Genomic DNA, 14,639 nt, shown 5'->3' with positions numbered 1-14,639 from the left:
ACTTCCATTTTCTCAAAATTAATTGTTCGTCAATAGTTTCCTAATGGGGGGGGGGCGGGGGAGGTGGAGAACATGGGAGGAGGTCTCCAGTTACTCAGCACCGTAAACCAGACCTCATTTCTATGCCCTACGTCAGAAGGGAGACCAGCACACAATTCTCATCTGCCTTTGGGAGACGGGGCACCGAACACGTCCTGCTTAAAGTTTGTTTTCATTCCGGATAGTTTTAAAGGTCCTCTTTTATCACCTGAACCTTCTCCACAGGCTGACGCTGAGGAAGAGATTATATCTTTGAAGGCGAATTTCCTGTGAGCCCCACTTGGCCGGGAAACACTGGTGGCGTAGTGGTTTAGAGGTACAGCTGCTAACCAAAAGGTTGGTAATTCAAATACACCAGGCGCTCCCTGGAAACCCTATGGGGCAGTTCTACTCGGTCTTACCGGGTCGCCATGAGTCGGAATCGACTCGACCGCAATTGGTTTTGACTACTTCGCAGATTCCCTCCAACCTGAGCACAGTTGCATATTAGGTCGTTTTGCGTGACAGAGCCAAAGAAAACAAATCTAAATCTGCATCTGGGACTCGTAGCGTCAATACTCTGTACTCACACCAATTAAACGTGTATTTTTTATATTAACACTTGTATGCATACCTCTATCCCAAATAATCCGCTGAAAACTGTAAGCCTCCATGTGGAGGCTTAGGTTACTGACCATTTTAATAAATACAATTCACCATGTATGGTGTAAAGATCCTGGAAGGCTCTCACTCCTTTGCTCACTTTTTTTCCTGCTTTTTACGGGCACCTCCCGATTCTGCCTAGATCAGTTCAGGACCTCAGCTTTGAACGCTTCCTTAACCTAGTTCTCTCGTGGATGCGCTTAGGTTCCGTGGCGCCAGATGGCGCTGTTGAGAACAGCTCAGTGGCGTGCACTGTTATTGTTAGAGGTCATAGCGGAATCCTCAGGGATTTGCCTGCCCTTTACGCGTTCGAAAAGCCCAAAGGCCCTCCTCACAGCTTCCTGCCAGCTCTGTATGGATTTTTACTGGTAAATTTAGCCCCTTCCCTGGCCCCTAAGACAATGCCCCTAACATCTTCACCACCTTTGGGGTATCTGCCCGGCTCTTGATTCGGAGGTACTCTTCTTCTTGAAGGTTCAGTTACTTGATCTGGCCTGCATAGTGCACTAAGGCCCAGGGTACGAATTACAGGTCAACAGTGACTATGATTTTTCTCCTGGACTTCATGAATTAGCCAGGAATATAGGCAAATGTGACAAGGATATTAATTCTAAAAGCTCCATAATGCAGAAATACGCTAGAACCTACTTCTTGCCTTGGAAGACAAGGCCTTCTGGTGTAGCTGTTGCATCTTAGGTCAAGCACAATCCTTCCAAGGATCCAATCTGACCCCCAATGTTGCCAATTCATTGGATAGACAAACTCTTTAAATCTTTTGTTCCAATCAACACTGGGATTTTTTTTCTTTCCCACATTTTCCTCAGTTGACAGCAGCCCTGCTCCTGGCTGCTGGATCTCTGCCTAGACCAGACTTACTTTGTAATAAAGACTTCAGCAACGGTAGTAAATGAGGTTATGCTGGCAGAGAGAAAAGAAGAAAAACAACTATATGCTTTGGCCAGAGATTGAACCTAGGTCGGCAATGTGTGAGGGGAGGATTCTAGCTGAACCACAAATGCTCCTACCTTAGAAATTCCTTCGTAACTCATAACACATCCAATAACCCATGGTCTGGTTTTGTCCACCATCTATATTTGGCCCAAGATCTTGGTTTTCCAGCCTCCTTCGCAGAAATGGAAACAGACTGGCAAACCTGGACTCAATGACCTCACAGCTCCTCATTACCCTGAGGGCCCTCTTTTTTCCTGGAGCTGCATCATATGAAAGAGCAATGCAGCTTGAATCCAGCTCTTCCTCAAGGCCATAAATTTCCAGCCGAGGAGGTCCAAAACCCCAAACTGTCCTGTGCTACAGGCCTTCATTATCCTAGGGCATCTCTGAGAATTGACTACTAAGTATTACCCGAAAACCAAATTCCAGACTGTTTCTTCCAGGGAGCTTCAGAGAGGGGCTTAGGGAACTAACACAGCAGAATTAAACACCAAACGGCCAACCATTCTAACCAGCACTTTCACTTGCTCTGATCCTTGCTACCTAAATTCCAAGGGCAGCCAGAGGCTCACACTTCCTCCAATAAGTGTCCATGTCTTAAAGCCAACACAAATTCAGCTCCTGTTGACACAAACTGTCTCAATCAGATGGGCACTTGAAGTTTTCGTTCAACACGTCCCATAGAATCCAGGGTCCAATGGCCAAAAAAGAGAGGAATGCCAGTGGTGAGTGACTGCATGTATTGGTGTGGTCCAGATGGCTTGAAGATCCCGATAATTTGGAATCAACTCAATTTGGGTGATGCAAATGTTTGTAATTTTATCTTCAAGTAGTAAGAACAGGGAAAATCACAAACAAGGTCTTGAAAACCAGAAATTTGGCATCAGGTTTTTCCACATTTGGGAAGTAAACTGATGCAGTCATTATGAAAAGCATTCTCAAACAGTCTGTCAGTATTTAGTGAAATTAAATGTATCCTATACCCAAGCCATCCTGTTACTTTGTATATATTGTTGTTGTTGTTAGGTGCCCTCCAGTCCCTTCTGACTCAAAGCGACCCTATGCACAACAGAACGAAACACTGCCTGGTCCTGCGCCATCCTTACGATTGTTGTTACGCTTGTGTATACCACAGAGAAATAGTTGCATGGTTCCCATAATTAGACATGTATGGGGATTATTGTCGAAATGTTGTTTGTATTGTCTGAGAGGTCAGGAGAAACTATATACCTATTATAGGAACAGATTAATAAATGTGGTATAGGCATGCCATGGAATTCTATGCAGCAGATGGAAAAATGATCTGGATTGATTTTTAAAAAACAGTGCTGATTGAAAAATCAAGAAATAGAAAAATATGCACTGCTAGTGGAAATGTAAAGTGGTGTAGCTACTAAGGAAAGCAATTTGGAAGTCTCTCCAAAAGTTAAACAGAATTTTCACGTGACTCAGTAATTCCATTTCTAGGTATATACCCAAAGAATTGAAAGGAAGTACTCAAGCGGGTATTTGTGCACCAATGTTCGAAGTAGCACCATTGACGAAAGCCAAAAGGTGGGAAGAACCCAAGTGTCCATCAACAGATTGAGGAACAAAATATGCTACATGATACAATGGGATATTATTCAACCATAAAAAGGAATGAAGTCGTTCTGGTTCATGCTGTATGACATTGATGAGCCTTGTAATCACGCTGAGTAAAACAAGTCAAACACAAAAAGACAAATACTATATAATTCCAAGTAGATGAAAAAAAAATTAATTATTTTTGAATAGACAAATTCAGAGAGACAGGGAGTATGTTAGAGGTCACCAGGGGCTGGGGAAGAGGGTAATGGGGAGTTATTACTTTGTGGACACAGTTTCTACTTGGGGTGATGAAAAAGTTTTGGAAGTAGAACCCTGGTGAGATAGTGGTTATGAGCTATGGATGCTAACCAGAAGGTAAGCAGTTCAAATCCACCAGGCACTCCTTGGAAACTGTATGGTGCAGTTCTGCTCTGTCCCACAGGGTCACTATGGATGAGTCAGAATTGACTCAGTGGCAGTGGGTTTTTTTTTTTTAGTGATAAATGTTGCACAATTTTGTGAATGTTCTAATGACACTGAATTGTACACTTAAAATGGTTAAAAAGGAAAATTTTGTGTTACATATATATTCTTTTTTTATTGTGCTGTAAGTGAAAGTTGACAAATCAAGTCAGTCTCTCAGACAAAAACTTATACACGCCTTGCTATGTACTCCTAGTTGCTCTCCCCCTAATAAGACAGCAAGTCCTCCTCTCCACCCTGTATTCCTGGTGTCCATTCAGCCAGCTCCTGTCCACCTCTACCTTCTCATCTCCCATCCAGACAGAAGCTGCCCATATAGTCTCATGTGTCTACTTGAGCCAAGAAGCCTACTCCTTACCAGTATCATTTTCTGTCTTATAGTCCAGTCCAGTACCTGTCTGAAGAGTTAGATTTGGGAATGGTTCCAGTCTTGGGCTAACAGAATGTCTGGAGACCATGACCTTCGGGGTAGTTCCAGTCTCAGTCAGACCTTTAAGTCAGGTCTTTTTATGAGAATTTGAGGTCTGCATCCCACTGTTCTCCTGTTCTATCAGGGATTCTCTGTTGTGTTCCCTGTCAGGGCAGTCATCTCAGGAAACTTCTTAGTTTTTGGTTTAGTCCAGCTGTGCTGACTTCCCCTGTACTGTGTGTTGTCCTTCCCTTCACCTAAAATAATTCTTGTGTACTATCTTTTTTTTTTTTTATCTAGTTAGTGAATACCCCTCTCCCCCCGCCCACCCTCATAAGCATCAAAGAATGCTTTCTTTTCCCTTTAAACCTTTTCTCGAGTTCTTCTAATAGTGGTCTCATACAATATTTTCCTTTTGCGACTAATTTCACTCAACATAACGCCTTCCAGATTCATCCATGTTATGAGATGTTTTGAGGAGTCATTGGTGTTCTCTATTGTTGTGTAGTATTCCGTTGTGTGAATGTACCATAGTTTGTTTATCTGCTCATCCGTTCATGGGCAACTAGGTTGTTTGCATCGTTTTCACTATTGTGAACAGTGCTGCAATGAACATGGGTGTGCATACATCTATTCATATGAGGGCTCTTATTTCTCTAGGATATATTCTAAGTAGTGGAATTGCTGGATCATATGGTACTTCTGTTTCTAGCTTTTTAAGGAAGCTCCAAGTTGATTTCCAAAGTGGTTGTACTATTTTACATTCCCATCAGCAGTGTATAAGTGTTCCATTCTCTCCACAGCCTCTCCGACATTTATTATTTTGTGTTTTTTTGGATTAATGCTAGCCTTGTTGGGGTGAGATGGTATCTCATTGTAGTTTTGATTTGCATTTCTCTAATGGCTAATGATCCTGAGCATTTCTTCATGTTAGCTGCCTGAATGTCTTCTTTGGTGAAGTGCCTGTTCATATCCTTAGCCCATTTTGTAATTGCATTATTTGTCTTTTCATTGTTGAGGTTTTGCAGTATCTTGTAGATTTTACAGCTTACACCCTGATCAGATCTGTCATAGCCAAAAATATTTTTCCAATCTGTAGATTGTCTTGTTTACTCTTTTGGTGAAGTCTTTTTTTTTTTTTTTTTTTTTTAACTTTTATTGAGCTTCAAGTGAACGTTTACAAATCAGGTCAAATGTCACATATAAGTTTATATACACCTTACTCCGTACTCCCACTTGCTCTCCCCCTACTGAGTCAGCCCTTCCAGTCTCTCCTTTCGTGACAATTTTGCCAGCTTCCAACTCTCTCTATCCTCCCATTCCCCCTCCAGGCATGGTGAAGTCTTTTGATGAGCATAATTGTTTGATTTTTAGGAGCTCCCAGTTATCTAGTTTCTCTTCTTGTGTTTGTACAATATTAGTAATATTTTGTGTACTGTTTATGGCATGTATTAGAGCTCCTAGCATTGTCCTTATGTTTTCTTCCATGATCTTTATCGTTTTAGATTTTATATTTAGGTCTTTGATCCATTTTCAGTTAGTTTTTGTGCATGGTCTGAGGTATGAGCCTTGTTTCATTTTTTGCAGATGGATATCCAGTTATGCTAGCACCATTTGCTAAAGAGACTATCTTTTCCCCAGTTAACTGACTTCCAGCCTTTGTCAAATATCAGCGGCTCTGGATTCTCAGTTCTGTCCCATTGGTCTATGTATCTGTTGTTGTTCCAGTACCAGGCTTGTTTGATTACTGTGGCAGTATAATAGGTTCTAAAATCAGGTAGTGTAAGGCCTCCCACTTTGTTCTTCTTCTTCAGTAATGCTTTACTTATCTGGGGCCTCTTCCCTTTCCACATGAAGTTGGTGATTTGTTTCTCCATCACATTAAAAAACGCCGTTGGAATTTGGATCAGGATTGCTGGTATTTGTAGATAGCTTTGGGTAGAATTGACATTTTCACAATGTTGAGTCTTCCCATCCGTGAGCAAGGTATGTTTTTTACTTATATAGGCCTCTTTTGGTTTCTTGCAGTAGTGACTTGTAGTTGCCTTTGTATAGGTCTTTTACGCCTCTGGTTAGATTTATTCCTAGGTATTTTATCTTCATGGGGCTATTGTAAATGGTATTGATTTGGTGATTTCCTCTTCCAGGTTCTCTTTGTTGGTGTAGAGGAATCCAACTGATTTTTGTATGTTTATCTTGTATCCTGATACTTTCGTGAAATATTCTATTAGTTCCAGTAGTTTTCTTGTGAATTCTTTGGATATTTCTGTATATAAGATCTATCATCTCTGCAAAGAGACATACTTTTACTTCTTCCTTACCAATTTGGGTGCCCTTTATTTCTGATTTACGTCAGAACGGACTCAAAAGGAACCCTTAGTAAGTCCAGGACCACCTGTATGGCAAATCCTTTAGAGCATGTGCCTTAGGGGCGGAAAAGGGGAGTGGGATAAATAATGAAAGACGGTAGTAAGAAAGGACTTCTCTCAGAACACCCACTATCCTGTGTCCTGAATTACGAGCGTAACTGCCTTAATCCTATGCACCTGAGATCTAAGAATTTATATTAATTTATTACTTAATTTATATTAAGTAATCAGTAACATAGAGTTTCAAAAAATGCTGTAGACGAATTCCTAACTAATAAGATGTGGGGTCTGTGGAAAAGAACGGTGCCAAGGGGAAATCGCAGTTTTTTCTCTGAGCATATGGGAGGATGGATGGAGTTGCCATCAACTAAGATGGGAAAACTGCAGGTGCAGCGGGTTTTAGGGGAAAGATCTGGTGTTCAATTCCGGGTCCCGGGTCCCTTTGGAAGTTTTCCGTTCAGGCTGTCTCCGTTTCCGCATCCGTCTGAGACCTTTTTGATGCTGGACATCTCCGGGCTCCTGCTCGGCCCCCTTCCCACCGTGGGCGCCCCCTCCCTGCAGGCTCGCCCCCTGCCCTGGTCCCGGCCACCACGTCTCCACGCGCTGCCGCGACGCAAAGGCGCACGTCTAGGCCAGGTCTGAGGTAGGGCGGGGAAGAGCCACCTCGCTCCGAGACTTGTGGCGACCTGAGAGCTCTCGGTGTGCGGCAGGCTGGCTCGCCTTTTGGAGAAGGCGGGGAGGAAAGGGCCTTCGGGGACGATCGCAGGAGGAGGGGGCGGCACCCCGGAAAGTAGGCGTCCTGGCTTCCCAGAGTTTGGTGTGAAGAGAGCTACTGTCAGGAGAAGAGAAGAAGGGGTTTATTTGTGGCTTCCCTGGTGGTCTAGTGGCTAGGATTCGGCGCTCTCACCGCCGCGGCCCGGGTTCGATTCCCGGTCAGGGAAAATCGTTTTGTCATGTCTTTTCTCCCCAGGAATCTTCTTTAGCCCCGTTTAAAGCTGAAGAGGCCAGGCATCGCCCAGGCTTGGAGAGGTGAGAGGCGAGGAGCAGTTGTTCAGCGGCTGCGAGACCCCAAGAGCGGCATCCTGCTCTGGGCCACCGGGAACCGCCACCACTTCTGCTGTCCTCATCTTAGTAAGCCTAACCTTTTGCTTTCAGAATTTTCAAAAAAATTTCAAACATAAAAAAGTTGAATAGTACTTTATATGTTCTTCGTGTACATTTACCAGTGAACATTTTCCACCCGAGGGCAACTAACAACTACATAAATGTAGGCACTACCTGTCTAGCCCTAGTCACTTCCGGCTCAAGAAATAGGGACCACTTCATTTGGAGTCTCTCTGGAAGGAGAGACATTACTCCCGGAAATACGAGCTCCGCTGTTGCTTCCCCTTCCAGTTCTGTGAAGCTCCTGCCTGCTACTCCACCTTCCTTTGCCCCACCTTCAGTCTGAGCTCTTGAAGCTGGGCTTGAGAGGACTGAGCCTCCTCAGGCATCCCATTTCCTTGGAGTGCTCTGGTGAGCCTGGCTTGGAAAGGGGAACAGAGGAAGGGAAAATCCGGATTCTTAACAATGTGGGGCTAGGTGTCAGCTGCACAGTGAGCCCAGCCATGTCCACACTAACATTGAGAACTAATTCAAAGATAAAGAAAAGGACCACTAATAGCCCCTGGTGTGACTTGCACTCTTCTGAGTTCGGTGAAATAACAGTCATGTCTGAATCCCAGGAAACTGAACTCAGTGCCCAGGCATCAGGGGATGTGCCAGGTATATTTGTGTGTGTGCAGGGGACACAGTTGAGGTACTGTGCTGTTCTTTGTGATAATCTACTGATAAGATAACACCCAATAAAGACAAACACATAAAAACCACACCATAAAATGATTGGTTTAAAAGATCAAGCCATGCATATCAATTAAAGAATTATAGAACCTTATGGTTCAATTGTTCCTAAGATATCTAGTTCAGCAAGACCTCCTTTCAGGGATTTCCTGTCAGACATGCCTTGAATACTTCCAAGAACAGACAGAACTCTTTTCATACTGAGACATGCCACTTCGGTCATTGAACAGTTCCAGTTGTTAGAAATTGCTCTTCATTGAGTCCACCTAGGCCTTCCTGTCACTTTCACCCATTGGTGCTTATTCTGCCCTCTGCTTCTCTATAGACAAAGTGTAATTTCACTTCTGTGGTAGCCATTCCAACACTTGATGAAACTTGTCTTAATACTTGGATTTTTCTTCTTGGGCAATTTTTCTTCACAAAATATTTTCACTCATTGTGCTCTGAGAACTCTAGTTAAACTTACGTCTCTTAGAAAAAAGTTGGTGTCCAGAAGTTCTCTTAAAACTGAGCTATGCCACGACCAAGCAGAGCACATAGGCCTAATTTACTTCCCTTGGCTCTCTTGAAGAAACTCTGGTGGCATAGTAGTTGAGAGCTATAGCTGCTAACCAAAAGGTCAGTTTGAATCCACCTTGGGAACTCTATGGGGCAGTTCTGTTCACTTGAGCAATTCCTGGGCAGTTCCTTTGATCTGCTAATTTAGTGTGGCTTAACTTACTCTTGGTGAATGATGAACTTGTTCTGGGTATCAGTGCCCATCTTTTCTAGGTGATTGCATAGCTGTGTAATGAATATGAATTTACTAAAGATCAAATAACATGTACTGTTTTATAGGTATTAAAATAAATTATTTTCATTGTTTTTAAAATTTGAAAATTGCTATTTTCTAGGCTTAAGGCAACTCTGTGATTGAGCTTCATGATTTCTTAACGTTTATTCTCATTGAAAAGCAGGTGCTATCATTCTCCTGAATGGAGTTCACCTGGGTCTGGCAAAGTATTCTCATTTAAAACATTGGTATTTTTTCCTACTGTCTTTTTACATGTGATAGCTTTTCCCTTCTTTCCATGCATGTGATGGGAGATAATAATGGCTCTATTATCTGTTAGTATTTCTCACCTTGCCCCAGCAGTGATCTCTCTTTTCTAGGCTTCTAGAACAGAGACAGCTAATAGAGAAAATTTATTTTTAACCTTTTTCATGAACTTTAGGCCACTCTGGTTTTGTTCTTTCCTACATGAATTTTACTCTTTATAGGCATTCAATAAATATGTCAACAATAATTTTTAAATAATAATTTATTAATTTGATCCATTTAAATAAATGTAAGTCTGCTGTCTCCCAGTCCACACAGGAAATGATGTTGCACACCCAAGAATGCTATTGAATAGGACTGGAAAAGCTCTGGACAACGTTCTGCTAGACCATCCAGGCATTGTGTCACAGGAATTCTTGATCAGACCCAGAGGAGTGACTCTGAGCGTAGGAATGAGGGGTTGCAAGGAGGACATCTGGGGCTGACTGGGCAGTATCTGGAAGAGAGACAAAGCTGCAGTGAAGTCTGGAAGGACCTAACAGAATTCACTGTAGTATTGCTGCAAACAGAAACTGACATCGTTTCCCCTCCTAGTGCACACTCAGATGGAAGTGGGGAAGGCAGGGAGTGAGATACTAAGCTAGTATCCAGTTGAGAGCCAGGGACCCTCTGGTTGTTTCCAAAGATGGGAGGAGGGGATTACACATGAAATGTTGATTTTCCAAAGCTAGTCACTCTTAGAGCTGGGAGTCTGGGACATGTAGGTGGGACCTCATAAACAGATTGGGAATCTAGACTGAGAATAACTCTTCTAATTTTGGACTGTGTGGGTCTGGGAAATTTTTGTCCTCTCCACCCTCCTCTCTTTGCTTTTGCCACAGATAAAAGGAATCTGGAAGTGTCCTCAGCTTGGGATTTGCCCCCGTAAGGCTGAAAGCTACAATTTGCTGCCCTGAAAGTAGTTTTCTTGTTTTAGAGCTGGGGTATGGCCTCCAGGTCCTATCCATGGATACTGTCCCAGAGAATAAAAATAACCAGACAAGTCACGCATTTGGGTAACAGATGCTTTCAAAGATACACTTTCCTGTACCTACCAAAATGTCAATCCCAGCCAAGCAGAAAACCTGGGAGCCTCGTGCACTGGGACAACAGTGTAATGTGACTGAGGCTCAGTTTTTGCTGGGTACACCACAGGAAACTACATTCTCACAAGCAATATCCATGCAATGGAGAACAGGGTTTTTCCCCCTAACTGGCTGCTGCTGTGATGTTGTAGGTATCCTTGCCATCATTCTTCTGTGCTTGAGAAGGGAAGTGGGATGGGGAGATATTGGCTTCCAAGTGAGATCATCCATGGAGGAGAGTGTGGGAATACCCAGGGAAGTGGTAGGTGATATCCACATGTAGTAGCAGCATGAGGATGGGATGTGGTCTTCCCTCTGCTGAAGTGGGCACCATGGAGGCCATGGGTCTACCACTGGACAATCAGGTCACAAGCCCAGGAGCATCACCAGGCAGTATATATGGAGTTACAACAAAGGGCATGATGTCAGACAACCCTAAGAAGGAAACCTTGCTCTTCTTGAGGGAATCACTCTTGAGCCTCCATTTCCTCATTTATAAAGTGGGGATAATAGTACCTGCTCTACTTCCCTCTCTAGGCTGATTGCAAGGAATAAGTGAAATATTGCACCCCAATGAGTTTTAAAGCCATGAATTTCTCCCCTGAGAGCCCATTCCCTTTTGATGCTCCCTAGATTTGGACAGAAATCAATGATTTTGGCCTTTCCTACATTTTCCTTGGTCAGCATTACTAAGCACATGTTCCAGCCTCTCCTGCAGGCAGTCACTGATGCAGACAGAGTTCTCCAAGCGCTGGCGCAGGCTTTGGATGTCAGCAAGATTCTTTTCCAGCAGGTCAGCCCCTGTTGCATATCACCAGAACATGGGAGAGTTGAGCGACGGGGAAGCCTCATCACTCATGGGCACGTGTAGGGCCTGTCCAGGGCCTCTCTGAAAGATTCTTGACAATCTCTATTCTTCTGTTAACTACCTCCTCTCACCTGGGGACTCAGAGAGCACCAAGCAACTTTGTTTAAAAAGCTCCTGAGCTTTCAGTGGAGTATCTATGGGAGGTGAACCCTGGGCTGGAGAATAGGGCTGGGAAACTGTTAGAGTTTTCTTGGTGGGACTAGCCTAGCAATGGGAAAGCTTGGCTACCTCCTGGGTGTGACTTTAATAGCAACCTAGAGGAGCTATCTCTGTACCTCATACCCCTCCTATCTGCTGATCCATGACTGAACAACTTTTAACATCCACCACTCAAAGAGTGAAAGACTGAGGCAAACACATATGAAGTTAAATCAGGCTGCTGAATAATGACTGATGCTGAATGTTTTCCTTTAACTGTTTTTAGTGAACAAAGAGGAACCTGGGAAGGTGTCAGGACCTGAAGATGGAACAGGGGAAAAGGGAGCACCTCCAAGGAAGGAACATGATGCACAAAGGAAAAGAGAAGGAAGCCAAGTGCAGGCTCCAGGACATTTTGCTTAAGGCCAGGTTTTTCTTTGAGAATTTCAAATGTCTTACTACATGGGACCCAGGAACTAAGCTATTTCAAGCCATTTCCCTACCTAGCTGCACCCCTGGCCAGGGTTCCTGGCTCTGATCCCAATGGTAATGTTTGAGAGAGTAGGACTGGGTTACGGTGTGTGCACAGTGAGCATGTATGTGTGTGTGTAGGGGTGGGTGGCTCTGTAGAAATAATCTTCCATAATATAATAGCTCTTAACCCAAGGAAGACCTTTCTCATGGAAGTCTGAGTTTGGCATTCTAGAACAGTCTAAATCTAGGCCTAAGAAGGTTGTGGCACAGAGAAGAGAACAAATGAATGTGAGACAGTTCATCCTCCCTGGAAAGTAGTGCCTGAGAATGCCCCTGACCTCCTTTATTTTCCTGCCCAGGGTAAGTCCCTAGGCAGGAAGAATGGCAAGAAGTACTTAGAAAGGGTCAGCCCTGAGCTAGAATCTCACTCTCTGCCTGATCCATAAGGACATTGCACCTTCATCTCATCCACTTCTGTGAGCCAGGATCTAAGAGAGGAATTAAAAAATCCCCTGGTTAGGACAAGAATGTGTTGTTCTTATCATTGGGCCCTATTTCACCAAATGCTCTTTTCTGCTTTACCTGAGGGTTTGGAATTGGGCTGGTACAAAGAGGAGAAGGTGCATAGGTTCCCAGATGCGTTCGTTTTCTGAGGCCTCATCTTGTCCCATGGGCCACTGCTGCCATGTTGCCCAAGTTCAGTGTCCTGTTTGGCGGAGTGGTGTGATGTGGTGTGGTACCACTCAGAGGACAGGAGGGCTGGGCAGATCTGGCTCCTGAACGGTTGCTAGGCAGTGTAGCTGAATCAGCAGGAACGGCAGGGCTGGCATCTGTCCAGGAAGGAACAAGAGTGAGAAACAAACAGGATGTCAGAAGTGAAGTGTTTTATAGGTAATCCAGTTTAGCCACATTCACATCCTGGGTCTGAAAGATGACATGATTATGTTACATTGATGTAGGAGAGTTTTCCCCCTCTTCTTTCTAACTTGTGCCCCCCACCCCAGTCCAACACCATGTATGTGTTTGATGAATAAAGAGAACAGTGGGGATTTGGTGACCAATGACATGTGGGACTAGGATTGGAGAATAGCTACCCAGTACCCCTGGGGCCTGTGCTTTGTGCCGAGTCCCAGAGCTATGCCTAATCAGCTACATCATGGTAGATCTACAGGGCCTAGCTGCAAAGCCTTCTCTGGGCCTAAACAAAGGTATGAGCTGTGTGGGTACTCACTGGCTGCGTCCATAGCAGGGTGAACTTCCTGTTCCTCAAACATGGAGGAGGTGGTGCTATTGGAAGGGCCGTGGATGGCAGACTGGGCATGGCTGCTGGAGAAGATCTGGAGCTGTGTCTGGGACTTTGAATCCTGCGTGGTCTCTGGGACGCCATTCATTTTGTCCCATTTTATGCATCTTCCTTAAGATACTGGTGGGATAAGAAGGGATGAGTGCCATAGGTGTCGTGATCATAGGCTCATAGAAGCCTCAGAAGCCAAAGAGAACACTCCTTCACAGAAGAAGCCAAAAAATCAATTTCTGTTTGGCAGCAAAGAATCAGAGGACAAGTACGAGTAGTGCATTGGCCACAAATATCCTGAGGAAGAGAAAAGACCTTTCAGGCTCTTCAAGTAATACTCGTGGTTCATTCATAGGACACCCAGAGGTCCTTAAGAGTTAACCCACTTGGTGAACGTAATCTGTTAAATAGTATTTGCAGTAGTCCATTTAAAACTGGCTCCTGATGCAATGTAGCCTCCTGGGTGTCTTGCAAAGGACACCTCCTTTATGTATGTTGTTATTTTTAGTTGCCGTCAAGTCTTTTTTGTTGTTGTAAAATATATATAGTACGACATTTGCCAATTCAACTTATTTCAGGTATACAATTCAGTGGTGTCAATTACATTAATCATGTTGTACAACCATCACCCATAATAGTTGCTGAATTTCCCATCACAATAAACAAAAACTCACTGCTTTCTAAATAATGACTCCTTCTTTCCCCCTCCCTCCCACTCCTGGTAACTACTAATACATTTTGATCTCCATTATGGATTGAATCGTGTCCTTCAAAAATACATGTATCAATTTGGTAAGGCCATGCTTCCCAGTATTGTGCGACTGTCCACCATTTTGTCATCTGATGTGATTTTCCTATGTGTTGTAAATCCTATTATCTCTATGATGTTGATGAGATGGGATTAGTGGCAGTTATGTTAATGAGGCAGGACTCAATCTACAAGATTGGATTGTGTGTTGAACCAATCTTATTTGAGATATAAAAGAGAAAAGTGAGCAGAGAGACAGGGGGATCTCATGCCACCAACAATGTAGTGCCAGGAGAATAGCACATCCTTTGGACCTGAGGTCCCTGCACTGAGAAGCTCCCAGTCCAGGAGAAGATTGATGACAAGGACATTTCTCCAGGGCCCGCAAAGAAAGAAAGCCTTCCCCTGGTTCTGATGCCCTGAATTTGGACTTCTAGCTTACCAGACTGTGAGAGAATAAACTTCTGTTTGTCGAAGCCATCAGCTTGTGGTATTTCTGTTATAGCAGCATTAGATGACTAAGACAGTCTCTACACTTTTGCCTATTCTTGTTATTTCATATAAGTGAGATCATACAATATTTGTCCATTTGCGATTGACTTATTTTGCTCAGCATTATGTTTTCAAGATTCATTCACTTTGTACTATGTTTC

General features: G+C 43.7%; 1 non-coding gene across 1 annotated transcript; it reads left to right on the top strand.

The window, feature by feature from the left end:
• Positions 1 to 7,331: 7,331 nt before the first annotated feature.
• On the top strand, positions 7,332 to 7,403 carry TRNAE-CUC (transfer RNA glutamic acid (anticodon CUC)). The gene has a single exon. It is a non-coding gene; the product is annotated as a tRNA-Glu (tRNA).
• The last annotated feature ends 7,236 nt before the right edge of the window (positions 7,404 to 14,639 follow it).

The sequence above is a fragment of the Loxodonta africana genome, chromosome 3 (assembly GCF_030014295.1).
Source record: "Loxodonta africana isolate mLoxAfr1 chromosome 3, mLoxAfr1.hap2, whole genome shotgun sequence".
Classification (NCBI taxonomy): domain Eukaryota; kingdom Metazoa; phylum Chordata; class Mammalia; order Proboscidea; family Elephantidae; genus Loxodonta; species Loxodonta africana.
The sequence above is the reverse complement of the archived record's forward strand: the minus strand, read 5'-3'. Positions and strand labels throughout refer to the sequence as shown.